At 45.9% G+C, this 18,282-nt stretch overlaps 1 pseudogene; it reads left to right on the top strand.

The window, feature by feature from the left end:
• Positions 1 to 5,312, top strand: part of LOC119463826 (juvenile hormone acid O-methyltransferase-like) — a 60,397-nt pseudogene extending 55,085 nt beyond the window's left edge.
• The last annotated feature ends 12,970 nt before the right edge of the window (positions 5,313 to 18,282 follow it).

Raw genomic sequence — 18,282 nt, 5'->3', positions numbered from 1 at the left:
TCTTCTTTGTGTCCTTGTCCACCCAGCGCTGTTATTTTCCTAAACATGCTTATGGCAGGTTTATTTCATTTATGTTAAGCAAATATATTAATTTATGAGTACCTTACAGGTCTTGAAAGATCAACGTAACAAAAGCTTTGTTCGCACAACGTAATAGCGTACAAGATCAATGGAGTCAATACAAAAAAGTACGATTGAAATGAAAACTAAACACATGAAGAGGTGCGAACGATAAGATAATAGTAACCATTACACCAAGATAATCGCATTACATAGTAGGCCTACAACGCGGCGATCGCCATATTCACTGCTTAATCACTGCAATGCAAAGTGCAAAAAAAGAAAGAAGAAAATACAAGAGAAGAAGAAACGAAGTAGGACAAGGCAAGAATAACTAAAAAAAATCTGGGGTTTTACGTGCCAAAACTACGATATGATTACGAGGCATGCCGCAGTGGGGGACTCGGGAATAATTTAGACCACCTGGGGTTCTTCAACATGCATCCAATGAACGGCATACGGGTCTTTTTGCGGTGAGCGCTAGCGCCCATGTGCTCCAGCCTGGCCGTGCAATGTGGTGCGTACCGGTTTCTTAAGCACCAGATTCAGCGACGTATACTAGCTACTTCTAATTGCGCATTTAGAAGCGCTCTCAATGGGCCTCTCGCACTGGAGTTTGAGGTATAGTTGCGGCGCCTGGTAGCGGCGAGAAAAGTGATCTGGGTAGTGCCTACTTGGGTAGTATTGAGCCATGGCTGTGGCGAAGCCCGTTTCTAGCCCGAGTTTTGCGTCGATTCGCACTTTTTCTGCCCTGTTGCGAGTGCGAAAATGCTCGTAATTTCTCACAGGCCACGCCGACCATGCATGCTGCGAGCTGGCCGCAGCCTATAGTTTAACAAAAAATGACTCTCCATGGGCCGTGGGACGTAATGCTGGAAGCAGAAGGAATTGGCGGCGCCGATCTGACCCAGAGACCTAGCTCAGCCTCAAAAAAGCGGCACTGTCGTTACTGCTGCGTCGTAGGCTGCCACGAGCAAAAAGGACTGAATCCCAACATCAGATTCTACCGTTTTTCTTCAAAGCCTCACGCAGCGGAGCGTTCGGCGCGCTGGATAACTTCACTACCCCGGCCACTGCGAGAAGCACAGGTTTGAGAGTTAAATATGCTCATCCTTGACCTCAAACAACACGTTAAGGCAGCGCAGCAAGGCAGTATTGATTATAGCACATCGGTGTTCGAGCGCTGTCATTAAAAGCTAAATCAAGCGAGCAGTGCACGAGCTCGCGCTGCAGCGTGATTCGCACATACGTTACTGCGAGCTCATATGCATTGTATCAGTTATTTATCAGTTACTAGGGACCGATGGTCGCTGCTACAGCGCAGACATGACTACTTGTTTAGCGGCATGTAGTCAACAAAGATTGCACCAGGCTCGCCCGAGCATCGTGCTCATCGTGCGCTCGAGCAGTTCCGTACGCATGATGCCTGCTTATCGCTGCTGTGAATACATTTATTGGAAGTATTTCTTCGTGTTTGTGTGCCTAAATCTAGCAGCGTGCAAACCTTACCTGAAGTTACTTCGTACGCGACTACAGCTTCACTTGCGATTGACACCGCGCTTAAACTTCGCCGCGTATTTCTTGAACAGCGCTGCATAATTTGTCGCCTTTAAGCAGCGTGCAACCTCTGAAAAAATCTTCGGCGCCCGAAATTCGCTTGAGGCCGTGGTACAGCACAACTGAAAGTGGTGGCCCCTATTGCACACGTGCTTTCCGAAGCAGACGACCGAGCTTGGTACTACCCAGTTCAGGACACAGGGCGCTCTTTAGCACCATTTTCGCAGCGCCCCCTGGGCAAAACAGGAGCTCCATAACTCAATAAGATGTGGTGTCTGTCAAGGCGTTAGGCCAAGAGCGGTCAGGAGTTTGCGCGCGCTGGCAAGCTTACGTGTGGTCTGACCTTAAGTTTCGCGTTGCTCGAGGTTAGTTGATGGTTCAAAACTGATCAAAATTAGCGATACCCGATGGCTATGGCACCAATAAGCTGCGTGGCCAAAGTTTAGCACCTACGCGGGTGGCCGTGGCCGAGCGTGACTCGATGATAGGCGGCTTCTTCCGGAAGTATGTAATTCTTATCGAAATTCTACACGCAGGCTTTCGCCTCCTTTGGTTGTTTATTAAACTGCGTCAATAAAAATGCACAGGAAGAATAAGAAAAAGCGCACCGATCCAAACACCCTTATTTATTGATGTCAGCTATGAGCCAAACTACCGCTATGGCAATCTGCTATGTGACAAAAACGAAAAAAAAAATGCACAAAACTCACCACATTATTACAAAAAGAAAAATCAGGCAAGTTTGCACTCGGTCACGCAAAGATTAGGCACAGCGAAGCTTACTGGCTGCTACTGCTAGGTATGAACTTGGTTGATGCTAGGTCTTAACTTGGCTTAACTTAACTACGCATGTAGGAAGGTATTCTCGAGCGATCATTTTAGGAGGTACCTTCCCTTTCGCGACATTTAGCGTGACTAGCGGTGGACGCGTCGGCGACTACCAGCGACAGCGTTCCTGGCATTCCGCAAACGCAGGCAGGCTAATCAAGAATGGCACAGTGCCAAGAACGCTGCTGCTTGCCGACGCCGAACGCTTTGGAGGCTAGCCGCTCGATATCAATCGGCCAGCCTCGCTGTGTCTCGAGCTTTGCGCGGCCTAGTGCAAGCTTTCCCCCTTTTTTTCTCTCCTGGCTCAGCGCGCCGCGGAGAGAAGAGAGGCAGGGGTCGGGAAGGCAGGTAGCTGGCGAGGAGAAGACCGCGTGACCGCGTGCACGCGGTCTACTCCTGCTCCTTCTCCAGGTTTCCATGGCTACCACGGCTACGCACCGCAAATTACGGCTGGCTTAAACAGCTTCGCTGTTAAAACAAATGCTGGCTCTTCCGTAATCGAGAGTAGATGTAATCGTGAAATGGCTACCGGCAAAGCAGATTGGTTGGAGATGATACTAGCCACAATCTTAAAATGGGTATAGTGCATATTAGCAAGGGCACACCCCACCACGCCACACCACACCACACAACCATCGCGGTGCTCCGGACGCTGCCGGCCTGGTCACGCAGCGCAAAACCCACGCCGCGGAAGTCGCGGACCGCTGGCGTTGAAAAGAGCACATGCAATCCTTTCTCAGCTCCACAAGATGACAATCAATTGTATGGTGCCCTTTACCTGCCTTTTGAACGTCGCTATAGGCAATGACAAATAAAACTTCAGTGTACTAGAAGTCACAGCTTAAGTGACATTGTGAGCAAACATTAGGAAGAACTCAGAAGAAATATTTTTTTGTAACTTGCTTTGGCAGCAACTAGCGTAAGTAATGTGGCCGTGTATCATTGCGCGCCAACAACATGGACAAAATAACACACACACGTGTTCCCTCTTTTGTCCATGTTGTTTGCGCGCAATGATACACGGTCTTAATGGAAAACCAACAAGCCCAAGTGGAAACCCTACTGAAGTAATGTGGCCCTGTGCAAAGGGTTGGGATCCAGAGACCGTATTTTTTTAACTTTTGACTGGTTGTCCGTATGATCTTGTTTTGTTCTCGCAACGATGCCCAGATTCTCTCGTTTGAGTGCCCGGATAACGCCTCTGGCTTTTGGCACAAGGTTACTTGAAGGTCCGCGCCAATGGAAGCTGGGAGCATTTCCTGCATAATGTAGCAGCCGAGAAATATTGAGGAGAAGGCTTCTGTGGAAAAGGGAGCGTTTGAGAGAAGGGTGACCACGCGTTCCACTTGTGTCTCCCACACACCGCGAGCGAGTGAAAAAATTTGGCTGAGATACTGACAGAAGTGTTTGCTATCCGCAGAATCTGTGTTCTCACCAATCCGGAAAGGTGACTAAGGGCGCCTTTAAAGAACCCATCAAACAACATCAAGACACGCACTTTGAACTGCGGAACTTCCTTGGACAGTGACGGCTCCTTGTGGGAGCTTTTTGCTCTGTAAGGCACTAATATCAATCCGGCCAGTTATAAAGAGCTCATTGAAACTGTAAATGAACTTTTGTTTGCAGCTAGTGCGCTTCGAGTGCATTGTTGAACGGAATTGTACTGTGGGGTTTTACGTGCCAAAACCACGATTTGATTATGAGGCGTGCCATAGGGCGGGACGCAGGATTGATTTTGACCACGTGGGGATCTTTACCGTGCCCCCAATGCCCGGGACACGGACGATTTTGCATTTCACCTCAATTTAAATGCGACCATCGCGGCCGGGGTTCGATCCCGCGACCTCGTGCTTAGCAGCACAGCACCATAGCCGCTAAACCGCCAAGGCGAGTGAGTGTACTGCTGGATGTTTGTATTGGATGCGGGTTTCGATGCGTATAGTTGATGTGTGTATGTGTACTTAGATGTGTAAAAGACGCAATGGAAACGTATTTTTATAATGTTGCAAAACGTGTTAGACATGGGAGCCGCTCTGTAGAAACAATGTAATCATGCACAAAGTGACGGATTCATTTTTGGGCGCGACCTAGTATGCCCACACAAAAGGATAAAATAAAACTGCAGAAAGAGTAGGGCTAATAAAAGAAAGAGGTGACCCTAAATATATTTCTCTTTGTGAAAAATATATTCAAAAGCAAGAACTAAAGCAACAAGGCAAAAAATTAGAGTTGGTTGGAGGCAGGGAAAGAAAGTCGAACTACAGCTATTATTTTTACAGCCCAGAAGAGCGGACAATAAAGGTGGTTGCCAAAAAAAATTATGCGCACAATATCCGGCAAATCTAGAAGTTCAATGGTGCATGGCAAATATATATATATATATATATATATATATATATATATAATTTTGGCTTCTCTTCATTTCAACGCTTTCAGACATGCAGTTATCCTTGAATCCTGCCTTGTCCTTCGCCACTCCCGAAGAAAGAGAAGCTCTCAGGAAAGACGTCACCACGGAAGTACTGAAGTGGACCAGCGATAGCGCGTACTCTGCCTAGACCATCGCTGTACGTCATTCACGCAAGAAAGCTAAAGAAATAAACAGGATAGTATTACGTACTTTCATCTAAGGAATTCGCAGTGAAGTCACAAACATGATGCTTCAGGAGCATCGAGCTTTTGGGCGAGCTTGCGAGGTGCTGAGAAAATTCATTTACCAGTTGCTTTTATTGCACATGTCCCCCGTAGGTGCTCCGATGGGCGGATTGGTTCACCCAGTGATGATTACAAAGATATGCTAATGATCTGCCTGCTTATACTGTTCATAAGGCGTAGCGCGAAAGCATACACCTGAATGAAAATTTAGTACCTTGTATTGAAGTCTGAGAGTGCAAGAACTAAAAATTAAAGTCCAGGTACGCTATTCCAAATAAAGTACACTTGCTTCTATGGTCACTAAAAACAAAACAAAAAGAACACCTTGAAAATTTAAACCCGCAATGCCTTAAATGAAAAAAAAGTTATATTAGACGCGTCGCGGAAAAGTTCACATTACAGCATCGGAAAAGTTCACATTACAGCATTACACGCGGTAATTGAAAAGACATGGTAAATTACTTACATGAGCATGCACCAACGGTGTTGCAGCTAGGCATGTTCGGACAGTGAAGCTTCTGCACTGAATCGAATAGAATGCTCGAGAAAAACGACATCCTAGTATCGAATCGGATGTCCTATATTTCCCTATTTCTAAACAATGTGAAATACAACGTTCTCGCGGAGCCCTTTTACTAAAAACCATTAGGTTCAAGTACATTATTTTACGCATGTGTGTAAATACCGTTCGCAAGTTGAAGTACGGATAATCGAGGAGCTTGAAAATGACAAAGTGCGTTTGGTTGTTTGGAGCATCGTAACAATAGTGGGCAGTGAAACAAGATAAAAGCGGGTCACCAAGTGCACGTAAAGAGTCTCGTGTTCGTTGAAGGACGAGCAGCGCGATAATATGCACCACCGCATAATAATTTAAAGAATGCGAACACGGTGAGACTGAACGAACAATAACTCGAGGTAACAAATTCTTACACCGGCCGCCTCGAAATGGGCCATTCTATTGAATGTCGGGAAATTATCGAGCAGAATTGTTTTTTTCACTTTCAGTGCATTCGCTCAGGCACGCGGCAGTTCTCTTGCAGCAGAATCATCCAGAGCAGCCCTTACTTCCTCTCAAGTCTCCAATAAGTGTTGTCATCCCTCACATATCAGAAACAAACAAATATTCGGCAATTTCGAGTAGTGAATACTCAAAATAAATACGATTCAAACAGCAGCGACTACTCGATTCATATTCCAAATTTCGAATATTCGCACAGCCTCTAGCTGCAGCTTAAAACTGGCTCGAGTACATCACGCTTACGAAGACATGGCGTCCTCCGCAGTAATGCACTCTTTGTAGGGCGTTCGCGAGTATCGGAGCTAGATAAGAAATCAAACTGAAGAGCCATGCCAAAAGCTTGACGCGACGGACTCTTTTTATAAGACAGTCGAAGAACATGCTCACATGTTAGATAGAGTAGCAATATAAACAATACTGCTCAAATACAACTCGAAATGCTCAAATTTTTCACGACTGTGATAATGTTGAAGAGACACCTAGCCGGTTTTTCGACAAGAATAAATTATTTTTTGATGCGATAAAGTACGAAAATACATGAGATGAAATGAAGCAACCGCATGCCCTAGTTACAAACAGAAGTAGTAAATAAAGCTAAACAAAATTTCAGGCCTCATTGTGGGCTATGCAAAATGTAGAAGGCAAGAAATGCAATCGTACTGCATGAAAGGAATAATCTGCTACCTGACTGCGACGTTAACGAACTCACTTGCCTGAAATTTTAGCTTCAGCGCGGCAAGCAATTAAAGCAAGAAGTAGAGATTTGTGAAGTCATTATTGATGAACAAATGGTCAGACACAGTTTCACACAAATTTATAGATAATTCAAGATAAAGAAATATATTTACAGATATGGTAGGTTTTGGAGAAAGAGAGAGATAACAACAGGTGAAAGGCAGGTAGGCTAACCAGATTAATTGTCCAGTTGGCTACTATGCACAGGGGGTTAGGGTAAGGACAGAAAAGATGACTAGAAAAGAAAAGGAGATAAAAATATCTGACCGCACACCATAGACTATTGAAATAAAATATGGCTTTCTATTTTTCATGTGTGTACCCACCCCTTATGTTATACCCCTTCACTGGGGTCTTTAAGGTAATAAAAGGAAATTAAATTAAATCATTCTTCAACCTGTCCCAGGCTTTAAAAACACACTAGCACTTTTAAATCAGTTTGGGCCGAGATCGGTTGTGACCAGGGACGGTTGTAAATATTGTCGAGCCTGGCGCTGACCACGTTTATTTGTGCATTGAAATGACGACAGTAGCACAGAATGTGTGCTATTGCCTCTTTGCACCGACAAATGTCACCATTGTGGCCATTCCAATGAGGTAGGAGCAGCGAATACGAAAAGCTACTCCAAGCCATACATTACAAATGAGAGTTAGTCCCCCGTCGTGGTAAGCCGTTGGTAGTGTTCAGAGCAATCCTTTAGGAGGTGGGTTTCTCCATGTTAACTTGTGTTCGCATGAACGATCGGAAGGCTGATTCAATGTCGGAAGGACAAGCACCTTTGCATTTTGTGAATGCTGCTGTACTGCTAAACATTGTGAGGCCAATAACAGCCTTCAAAACACACGCGCTGTCAGCCTAGGATCTGTCAACAGACCATATCCGAATGGGCAAAAAGGGCGCACTTATCACAGCGCTTAATGACGTCTTTCATGCTTTCCTCCAGTTCCCCGACATTGACCTCCTCCACGATAACTGTTGACTTTTCGATAGACTGATACAAGGCCAATAGTCCTTGTGCGTGGGGTCAAATTTGCACTTGTCATCTTTTCCGACAAAGATCTTGCCAAAAGATCAACAATTTCCTGACTAGTTACCACGCTGCCCTCAAAACCCTTCGCCTTACAGCCGTTACGTTGCTATCTGCAGCTCCAGAAAGACAACCATGTTTGAGCAGGAAACTACTTCGTTCTGCATCCGGCAAACGAAGAAACGCCAAACAAGGAGAACGTTGCCGTCATAGCTATCTTCTAAGACTTTCGAGACTTAAATAGTTGGTTCGAAGCTTGAAAAGTGGATTTCGCGCTTCCCATGGTGAAAGAAGGTGGTTTGCCACTAGTGAACCTGTATCAAGCCTGGAGCAGTCATCAAGAGGCACAGAGAAGCAGAGCATCACCTTCACTCGGCTATCCTTTGGCCGATCCACCATACCAAGGTCAGTTGCGAAGTTTATTGCAAGCATGCCCAAAATCCACCTCGGCCACTCAGGCTTCACCACGAAAGCCACCGCACTCTTCACAGAAAAGGCGGAACGTTGCACCAACGAAATCGGTCTCGAGAAATGAGGCGCCACTTGTGGCCTCGTCGTCGGTGCTAGTGACAAGACCTGCAAGTCATGCATGTGACAGTGGACCAGCGCTGATGAATGACTACTACCAACGACCATTCATGCTGAGCACAGCGCTGCAATTCGAATCACCTATTTCAACGCCAGAAACGTGGCGGATGTCGCACGGAGCACCAATTCCTCCAGCCTTCTATTTCCGAGATCTCCCTAGAAACGACCGTTGTTCCGAAGCCGAGTGGTTCGTCCAGAAAGTGTGGCCAGAGTGAAGTGGGACAGTGAAAGATATAGCAACAACGCCGTTGCTGAAAAGTACAGATGCTAATGGTGAACCAGTGATTTCGAACTTGATTTTCTGAGATTAACTATCAGAGGCCCTTGCTACTCAGCTGTGTTGGCTGTCAAAATTGTATATCGATCTCGGAAATAAGGTGGCGATGCAAAATTTTCGGACGATTGGAGCTTTAGACAGCTTCAGCGGGCACTAAATTCTTGACTTTGCTTGAACCATTAGGAAGCGGCCACGTAAAACACTGCACAATGATCGATGGTTGGCATAGACTTTGCTTATTGAAAGCTTTGTGAATAATATTCTGAATCTAGCACAACGGTATTTTCTTTTCAGCAGATAGTTCGTTCTCACGGTTGAATCTTTTTGAAAGAGTACCTTTGCCACTCGTGGTGAAACCGGACATAGTGCCAAAAGTGCCACCTGGTGTCTATTTGATTTAGGTGAGCTTTGGAACACAATGTTTGTAACGAAGCGAGGCTAGCAGTTTCCTATCTTAGGCCACATAACGCCAAGCAGGGTGTTTTCGGATAACTGAGCAGTCTCGTAAGCGCTAACAACGGCCAGATAATTGGAAGGTGAGTTTTGTGTGTCATATATTATAAAAGCATAGTTCATGCGCCTGCCGTACTATTCCGCGTATTTCAAGCTATTGAAGCGAAAATCAGTCACTGTTTGTCATGCCTAGATAGTGGCACAGAAATAATGCTTTCGAGTGACGTAGGGTACATTTCATAAGCTATAGCCGAAGCTAGCTTCAGTTGGCTTCAAGATAGGCAGTCTTCCTCCGCTTGGAAACGAAATTTGTTAGAGCTCAATCTCTCGCGTTTCCCAACCATCGTTTAATTTTATACACGATGACTTATGACGCTTTTTACCGTTTAACGGCATCGAACTTACAATACTCAAAGTATGTTTCATAGTGATAGTTCTTGAAAGGGAAGGTTGTCATCCGCCGGAACGTGGCGTGAAGCTCTGTGTATGATTTTCAGTTCAACATCTCCGGCATTCTGATAAATTTGCATCGTGTAAGAATAATTGACAGCGATATTACAACTTGAGAAAATTCTCAGTCCAGATGGCGATCAGGTGCGTCGCAAAGAAATGGAAATAATCCATGCTCTCTATATATCAAAACCTGAAAAAGCACCTATATTACAGTACGCCGGAAGAGGATCAAACAAACACTGAACCTGGCCGACCTTACGCGAGTGGACCTGCCGGCTGGCTGCTTAACATGCATGGTACTGTAGCCGGAAGACTGCTGTTCTGAGATATTTGCCTTATATTAAAGAAAAAAAATTGTGCGGCCCCACGCCATATGATGTTCATGTGAAGGCTCCTGCAGCACAATGGATGTGAATAAACGTCATACTGTTTTTGCGTTTTGTTTTGTTAGAGCGCAACTCTTAGGCGCCCGTTCCTGTGGCGAGCGGCGGCGGCGGCGTAACCGAGCGAACGAGCAGAGCGAAAGATGAAAGCGAACGTGGAGCGCAGCGGGGGATGAAAGACGCGAGGAGGAAAGCGGAGAGGAGGGTGCAGCGGAACCATGAGGAGGAAAGCGGAGGAGGGTATGGTGAAAGGGTGAGAAGAAAAGCGTAGTGCGGCGACTCCAGAGTAGCGCGCCTCGTCGGGTAGGTCTGTCGGCTGCGTGTTCGTTGAATCGCGCCCACGCGTCACCCACTCGCGGGCTCTCGCGATCTCCAGAATAGCGATCTCCAGACACTTCGCTCCGTTTGCATCGTGCCGCGCGAGACACTGTCCCCGCCAGTCAATATACATTAAGTTAAGATGCATTTGTGAATAAGGGGGTTAGACTCCAACTTGGGCCACTAGCGTAAGCGCCACTATGTACGTACCGCGCTTCGATGAAGCAATATTAATTAAATTTCTCCGGTGCTGGAAGGAGTCAAACCTGCGTCATATATATTCTGAGAATCTTGCGTAAATACATATCCACGCGCGCACCATCGGAGACTTCGCTGCAGCGTCACTAGATGGTGCAGCATGTACAGAGGTAAGCGCTAGACAGGAGCGCAGCTGCACACGCGACTCATACATGAGACGCTTCGGCAGTGGCAATAGGTGTGTCGATGCATTATTTCAATGATGATCGCCCTAACACCGACATTCAATGTAAGATGGGTCCTGCAGATTTATTGTCAATCTGGTTGACGGCGTTGACGTGTGTATTTTTGCGCCGCATTGCGACTACTAGAACACTCCGACGCAGCGCCGGACACATGTCTAATGTGACAAAATTCTTGTGATCATGTGACAAATCAGTGCGACAGCGTCAAATGGCGCTACCCATATGGTGGATCACGTCGACGCTTGTGTTCTCGCGGTACCCCACGACTGTCTGAGCACTAGGACGTAATGCAAGACACGAGCTTTAAATTACGCGAGAACGTCAAACGATGATGCACTATGCACACTTTGACGCTGCACCATTTGAAGTGGGACTCGTTTAGCGCAACGTTAAACATTTTTTTATTACGAGGTTTGCACGCTTAGGTTGTAGACCATACGTCTGAGGAACATCGTGCGGAAACTGAAGTAAGAAACGTATTCCTTGGTCTCGAAACTGTGAGTTCACGTTGCGAACACATGATTAGTAGAACTACCAGAGCGTCCTGGGGGTACTGCATCTTAAGTGACTAGATCGAGTCCCGACACCTCCTTCACGAACGCAGGGAGCAAATTGGCTTTTATCAGCGGCGCAATGAAGTTTAGCAGGTTTAGCAGCAGGATGGCTGCGTTTACGCGATTAAGCTTATTTCACTGTGGGAAGCTCGCTTACGGGCCCTCAGACGCGGACTATTGCATATCTCCGGTTTGACATACAAGTGTAACGGGACTCTGCCGAACGCAATCTATAGCTGAACGCCTAACGTCACCAGGAGTACCAAGTAGGATAAATCAGCCAACGAGGAAACAACTGCAAGCACAATGCACCGCTGATGGAGACGTGTAACATCTGCTGTGAACGAGATAGGGTGAGGACGAGAACGCGTGACGTTCCTATCCAACACCTGCTCCAAACAGCCTTGGCAGCTGCGGCGCATGCGATCGACGATGCCCGAAGAGTGCCGGAGGCTGACAAAAAAAAAAAAAAAAAAAAATGATCGGCATAGCTCCGAGCGCGCTATGCGCGTTTCTGAGATTTACGTAACGTCCATCTTATCCCGTAGCTGAGCAGTGCACTGCTAAAGGTGCCTGTCATGTGCAGCGGGGCAATATGAACGTTATAAACTGCAAATCATCTAGCTTCTAGGAATACGACTCTGTCAAATTTGCTTTGGTGATATATTCCATCCGGGATAGACAAACAGAGCTTAAGTAATTTTGTTTGTTTTTAGTTGGCCTTTGACGTACACTCAGCGTGGAGAGTATCTGCACCGTGACATCTGAAAACATTTTGCAGCCTCTGTACAAAGTCAGGTATTCTAAATTCCAGCCTGTGTCCAAATATGCGCGAACATAGTGCCGTTTATTTTACTGGGTGCGGTCACAAACAGCTCGGAAGTTCAAAGTTTGGTCAGATGGTGCGATTCAGAAACGTTTCGCGCTGACTGTATACGTAGCGTTGACCTACGTTAAGAACAATATTATTAAATATGGTGACATCCGTGGTTCACGCTTCAGTATGAGTTGTTGTGTTGGCTGCGCCCTTGCGATCGTTTATCATCAATAAATGTCACTGAAAAAACCAGCTCGCTTCAATCGCAAGTTATGAGTGCTAGTACCCCAATTTTCACAAATAGCTCGACAATTTTGACGGAAGTAAGTTCGAATTATTTGTCTTTACAGAGGAGGAAAGTGACAGTGACACAAGTTTGTTAAATATATTTTTTGATCAGGAGCACATCATCCATTATTATTAACGCGACAGCGTTAAGGGCCCCGGGTCGCAGAAAATCCGGGGTCGGCGTCGGCTTCCGCCGTCGGCGGTGCTGTCTGTCAGAAAACATCACCCCGAACCACAACCATGTAGGCCCTCCACGTGGCGCATAGGCGTTACTGAACTAATCAATCAAATCAAGTAATTTATGTTTCCTTTCGTTACAAAAAGGTTGGGGCAGTCGCTAATAGCTACTTTTACAAGTAGCTTGACGAGGCTACGGTCCCTATATTAGCAACACCATACGGTATCTCACGCAACCAAGGTATATACAAGATCAGCGTTCACTTCACAAGGAACAGACAAACATAAAATGTGTTTTAACACAATAAAATAAAATGCAAACAAGATAATTTGAACACTTAGATCATAGGGAGAATGTTTTCTTTGTACAAGACCAGACAAGATGAAACATTTTAACAAAAGCAAATACAACGTTTAAGACACCCCAACAAATAATTATGATAACAAACAATCAGTATAATGTGATTCGATGAAAGAAAGATGTCATATAATGCTTTCTATGAGAGCTTGGTGAGGTTAGCACCATTCTCTGAAAATTTGTTTAACAGGCGGGGGAGCGGGTAAGTTAGTGATGACAAGTAATAATTGTCCACTGGTGTAGGAATAATTCATGTTTCCGGACAACGCGTGTTGTAGATATACTGCCTTTTCTTTAACCTTGACTGGTCGACATAGAACGAAGTATTGTATCTATTAGCTATGGCCCATGGGGTAGGATTGCGCTAGGCGGTAGTTAAAGAGGTGATTAATTTTCATTATTCGATGGCGATCAACCATCTCTTGGGTGTGAGAATTAAAAGAAGCATTTGTTATTACCCTCATTGATTTCCTCTGTAAAAAAATAAACGGCTTAAGTTATTCTTACGTGAGCATAATTAAAAACGTGAGCATAATTAATGAGCAATGAGCAAAACGTGAGCACAAAACGTGAGAATAATTAAATTGGGCTAAGATTAATTATTTATACAGCAAGGATTTTGTGCGTTCAGGTAAGAGATACTTATTTCTATTTATTAACCCAATAATTTTGCACAGTTTTTTGTGTATTTTAGCCACGTGTTCGTCCCAATTTTGGGTACTAGAAAAGTACACGCATTGAACCTCTACACGATCCACTACTTCGATTGTGTCTGATTCAAGTTTAACGTGAGGCAAAACACAGTCTTTCTTTTGGGTCGAAAGAGGACCGCATTTGTATTTTACGGGTGGATAGTTTAAATAGTTTGTTTTACCCAAGAAGAAATGTGAGGTGGAACACGTTCCCAAGCCATCGCAATCTGTCTTTTCTCTGCCCGATATCAGCAGCGTTGTGTGATCAGCATAACAAATAATGGACACTTCAGCTCTTGAAATAACACTGTACAGCTCATTAACATAATCAGAAAACGTGGGTGTCAGGAGAAAATAATGTGTTGTAATAACTGTTCCTTGCTTTTCTGAGCACGTTATTTAATTGGCTTCGTAGGCGCTTGAATTCTCTCAAATTGAATTTCTCGAAGTAAAATGCGTCAGAAAATTTGCAAAGTACGCCTTACAGCTAATCTACAGGCATGATAGCGTCGGATTGCAATTTGAATATACGAGGAAACATTATTATGTTACGCAGAAACTCACACACAAACCCCGTTTTGCTTGCGATGAGTCACTGCTTGCAGCCTCTGCCTTACGAGGGTATGAGTCATTGTTCTACCCTTCACTGCCGCCGGGTTCAGCCCACCACTGTTTTCTGTCGACGTTACGCCATGAAGAAATCCTGGGATCCTCGCCAAAGACAGCTGCGCTGTAAAAAGAAATGGAGCAGGGCAGGCCATGTAAAGCGTAGGGCAGATAATCGGCTGACCATTAGAGTTACAGAATGGATGCCAAGGGAAGGGAGAGAGAGAGAGAGAGAGAGAGACATTACATGACAAGAACTTTACTTGAGTCCTGAGGAACTGAGATCTAGGGAAACCGAAGGCTCCCCTAGATGAAGTCGGTGGCTCCGCCCACGATGGGACCGGGAGACCCAGTCCCGTCGCGATGTCGTGGACAGCCTGGAGTTGAATTTGAAGATTGCTGCTCTTGAGGGATTCCTCCCATTGCTCATTCGTGATGGGTGGAGAGGCGTTAAGGGCTGGGCACAACCAGAGCATGTGACCAAAAGAGCATGAGTCATGACCACATTTGGAGCACGACTGTCAGGGTCTATCCTGTTAAGGGACCGAGGAGTGCGATACAACGGGTTTGCAGAAGTTTGAGTGCGCTAGCCTGAGGTTTGTTCAATTTGGGGTGGGGGGTGGAAATGTCCTCCTGCCGAGACGATAATGGGAAACAATTTCGTGGAAAGTGCCTAATGGATCTTTGTGGATGTTGACCTCGTTCCGAGCCTGGCTACCCCCGACAGCGCGGTACGTGAAATCGCGCGCTATCCGGTGGGCCTGCTCGTTAGGATTACATCCGAGCGGGTTAAGTGCGATAACAAAATATTTGAATGAATGAACATATACCCTACATACAGCTAATTCCATGCGGACGCGCATGGCAACGCCGACGGCGGAACTTCCCTGGGGAGTGTCGATATAATTGCTATCGAAAAAAAAGCTATTTTTCAAGGGCGTCGGTCTTCTTTGCCATCTTCAGCCATCGGCTCAATCGACAACTTGCGTTGTCTTCTTAACAACTTTAAGAGGAAGCTTTAGCTCGGGCCCAATTACTGGGATGCCGCCTATCGAAACACATGTAGAACGCAGGAACGCTTTTCTGAGATGACCACTAGGTCAATTTTAATGAAATTTCTTGCACTTGAGAGAAAAAGTTAAACTCTAGTGACCTTTGATTTGATGACCAAGTTTTAATTTAGGGCCTGAGTTTTTAAAAGGAATTTTGAAAGCTTTGTAAGTTTGAAAAAAATAAATAGAAGGAAGAAGTTTACAAATTTGTTGGTCTACGCCAATAACAGATAGTGTAGTTCTGTAAACTGGATCCTTTAGAGCATCCGAAGCAGACAAATTTGATATATCAATTTATATCTTACGTGAACTCGTTACATTATATACAAGGCCTTGTAAAAGTCATAGTCAAATATATTAGTGGTATTTTTGATGGCCATGTAAGATAATCAGTTTTGCCCGCTTTAGATGTACTATTATGTGCAATTTAAAGAATTGTTATATCGTTCTCCATTGCGGAGTAACAGAGCTTTAAACTTGATAGTTTCGTTTTAGGAAAATTTGCGATTTTATAAATTTTATTAAAACATCGACTGACCTAAACCAAAATTTCGCTCCCGACAGGCATTCGATTATAAGTTTTTCTTTCAAGCGCAGCAAACCTCATGAAATATTGTGCAGTAGTTGCCATGAAAGAAATCAAGAGCCATTCCAATCTGTGAAGGTGGATGACCATACAGCGAAGCTGTTTAGCACACGACGCAGAGAACATGACTTGCGTCGTCTTGCATGGCGAGCCGCTTGCGACTGGCCTCTCGGGAACGATCTTCATCGGTGTTTGCCGCCCGCCGCCGCCGATTGCATTCTCAGATCTGTTCTCGCTGTCTCCATTCGTAGGCGCCCTGCTCCTCGGGAGTTCCCACTCCACGCTGCCTCCCCATTACGACGAGAGAAGTGCAATTCAAAATGGAGAACGGCAGCGTGTCTTGCCGACAACGCACGACAGTGCCGCCGCCCCGGGAGAGCGGATGGAAACTAGGCACGCACGAGTTTGGAACGACGACAAAGAGAGGATGGTGTGAACCTAGACAGGGCCGACGCGGGCCGCATAACGGTAAATCTTTGAGAAACTGTTATTATCAACCAGAGAGCCTATACTGATCTTGAAATTTGTGAATACTGATAACTATATCTTGAAATGGTGTGCAACGGGACGGCACAACAGAGAGGAAGACGAACATTGCGCCTGTTTTCGTCTTCCTCTGTGTTGTGCCGTCCCGTTGCGCGCCACTTTAAGATGGTTCTTATGTCGAAATACCAACTTGCCCAACATTCAACTGTTTTAAAATGATAACTGACTAAAATGCACATCCAAGTGATGAGACGTATAATGTTTTCCTTAGAATGAAGCGAGTTTACATGAAATTCGGGACATGAGTTTTTGCTTACGGAGTGTAACAACCATGGAAACCTAGCCATAAACAACTTCGCTGTGAACATTTCCTTTCCCATGTATTTAGATAGGAGCCCCCGAGCAGGAAGCTTCCTCTTAACGCACAACAGGATGCATCTCGCAGCTTCGCATCTCCCAGTCGTTTGTATGGCCACTGGTCTCTACTATATATATATATATATATATATATATATATATATGGGGGGGGGGGAAGGGCTGGATAGCTCATCGAGCACCCTCAGCTGAAGCCAGCCTTGTCCGGAATTTCGCGCATCGTGACCTTGCGCCGCCACTCCACATGCTTTTGTGCCCCTAAAATACCTCCCTGTTGTGCCGTTAATTACCGAAGCAACCCAGATATGTCTATTGGGAAGACGTGCAGAATTTTCCTTTGCAGCGCCGACAGCGTCGCTAACATGAGCGGCGCGCGCAGGAAACACTGATCATTAATAAAACGATTCTAGTAACAACATCGCATACAAGTTCAGATTATTGTAAAAGCTCTTACTGGGCATGTATATAGACAACGCCTCCTAAAACGCGCAAGGCCACGTAGAAAATTTGCTACGGCCGCAATATTACCTGACCGCAGGCTCTATCAAGTTCAGCATATGCCCGGCTTCCGCGAAAGAGCCACCGCACGACACCGCACTTTCATGTCTTCATCTGCGTCCGGCTCGGCGAAGCGGCACCCAGCAAAGGATAGTTGAGATCAGTGTGTATGGCAGCTGCGACATATAATGTTTTATATTTTTACAATGTCGATCTGCTCAGTCGCCACGCAGTGCACGGGATCCAGTGGTCTACGGCGGCGGCCCCTCACTTCTAGTCATTATATACCGGTAGTAGTAGTAGCAGTAAACTTTATTTAGAAAAAAAAAGCGCGGTGAACTGGGCCCCTCATTGCAGGAGCCCGCTGGCCACCTGCACGAATGCAGAGTCGATGCAGGCAGTCAGGATCGCTTGGTCATCGTGTGGGGTGGCTGCAGTTAGCCACTCGGCTGTAGGGGTATAGGGTGAGGGTGGAGCCGTTGGGGAGTGTTACAAATGGAGGCCCGCAGTGCCATAGTAGGTGCGGAGTGTTTGGGTGACCGCCACAGATCCCGCAGTGTGTCGGAGGCCCTGTTACTTGTCCCCATATAGGGTGTTGTCTAGCTGGATTTTGCAGGGTGTTTATTTGTGCTTGGTGAATGAGTGTACCCTGTAGTCTGCTGAGGTGTGGCCTGAGAGTTGAAAATTGGATCCGATCTTCTCTGTATGGTGCTAGTGGGGGCATTGCGGGAGCCTTGTGAGAGGATCGACCTGAGCAGGGGATGGAGGGGGCCCGGCGCAGTACTTCTCGGGCGAGCAGGTTAGCCCCTTCATTGCCGTCCATTCCCGCGTGCCCCGGTATCGAACTCACCTCAGTGGGCAGGTGCAGGTGCTTGTCGATTTCCTCGCAGTAATCATTGGGAAGTTGCACACTCTGAAATATCTGGCAGGCTTTCGTAGAATCTGTAAATATGACACATTTGTTCGCGGTGATTGGGGTGAGTTCAATTGCCGTGTG

This window comes from Dermacentor silvarum, chromosome 9 (genome assembly GCF_013339745.2).
Source record: "Dermacentor silvarum isolate Dsil-2018 chromosome 9, BIME_Dsil_1.4, whole genome shotgun sequence".
NCBI lineage: Eukaryota > Metazoa > Arthropoda > Arachnida > Ixodida > Ixodidae > Dermacentor > Dermacentor silvarum.
This window is presented reverse-complemented; position numbering and strand designations above follow the sequence as displayed.